Genomic DNA, 1,558 nt, shown 5'->3' with positions numbered 1-1,558 from the left:
ATCCGGATTCCTCAAGCAACTAGTTTGGCACAGTGTACCAGTTTCAACAGGGATAATGTAGAACTGTATTTTTTAATAACCTCGACATCGTTTTAAAAAGGTGAAAAGTGACCCCTGCGGACATCTGGAACATTGACGAAGCTGAAGTAACTACCGTCCAGAGTCCTAATCTTGTAGTCACTCGAATAAGTTTTCGCCAAATAGGGCGAGTGACATCGGCTAAGAGAGGGTCACTTGTTATGATCGCTTTTGATGTTAATGCGTTGGGTAATAGTGTGCCTTCATTCTTCATCTTCCCGAGCATCAACTTCGAGCCTGACTTTATCCGTGACGGCCCGATTGGGTGTGATGGAGCAGCTCATCTTTGGGAATGGGTAACAGAGACAAACTTTGCGAAATATATGAAACATTTTTTCCTACACGAACGCTGCTCAAAGGAACGCTCTTGCTTCGTTCCGACTAATAACGACAGTTCATATCTGGCCCTGAAGTTCCTGATTATTGTAAAGATATTGGCATCACTTTTGTATCTTTTCCGGCGCATTGTAGCCATAAGCTACAGCCTTAGACAGAAATGTTTATGGACCTTTTAAAAAAGTTCGTGAACTCAGCATGTGACGCATGGGTTACCAATAACAAATGGCCTATGATATTTACGGCCAACGGTCTTGCCGCAATGGTAACATCGGTTCCCGTCAGATCACCGAAGTTAAGCGCTGTCGGGCTGGGCTGGCACTTGGATGGGTGACCATCCGGTCTGCCGAGCGCTGTTGGCAAGCGGGGTGCACTCAGCTCTCGTGAGGCAAACTGAGGAGCTACTCGATTGAGAAGCAGCGGCTCCGGTCTCGAAACTGACATACGGCCGGGAGAGCGGTTTGCTGACCGCATGCCCCTCCATATCCGCATCCAGTGACGCCTGTGGGCTGAGGATGACACGGCGGTCGGTCGGTACTATAACACCCCAACGAACCCCTTAACGTCAATTATGACAAAATATCATAATATGAAGTAGGGAAGAGTTATCTTGGCAAATACGACATCTTTGCTAACACCAAGAAGTTTTGATAACAACAACATTATACACTCCTGGAAATGGAAAAAAGAACACATTGACACCGGTGTGTCAGACCCACCATACTTGCTCCGGACACTGCGAGAGGGCTGTACAAGCAATGATCACACGCACGGCACAGCGGACACACCAGGAACCGCGGTGTTGGCCGTCGAATGGCGCTAGCTGTGCAGCATTTGTGCACCGCCGCCGTCAGTGTCAGCCAGTTTGCCGTGGCATACGGAGCTCCATCGCAGTCTTTAACACTGGTAGCATGCCGCGACAGCGTGGACGTGAACCGTATGTGCAGTTGACGGACTTTGAGCGAGGGCGTATAGTGGGCATGCGGGAGGCCGGGTGGACGTACCGCCGAATTGCTCAACACGTGGGGCGTGAGGTCTCCACAGTACATCGATGTTGTCGCCAGTGGTCGGCGGAAGGTGCACGTGCCCGTCGACCTGCGACCGGACCGCAGCGACGCACGGATGCACGCCAAGACCGTAGGAT

General features: G+C 50.8%; 1 pseudogene; it reads left to right on the top strand.

Annotated features, from left to right (window-relative positions):
• Positions 1-658: 658 nt before the first annotated feature.
• Positions 659-776, top strand: LOC124717562 (annotated as a pseudogene).
• The last annotated feature ends 782 nt before the right edge of the window (positions 777-1,558 follow it).

This window comes from Schistocerca piceifrons, chromosome 9 (assembly GCF_021461385.2).
Source record: "Schistocerca piceifrons isolate TAMUIC-IGC-003096 chromosome 9, iqSchPice1.1, whole genome shotgun sequence".
Classification (NCBI taxonomy): Eukaryota; Metazoa; Arthropoda; class Insecta; order Orthoptera; family Acrididae; genus Schistocerca; species Schistocerca piceifrons.
Note: the sequence above shows the minus strand (reverse complement) of the source record. Positions and strands in the feature narration are given on the sequence as shown.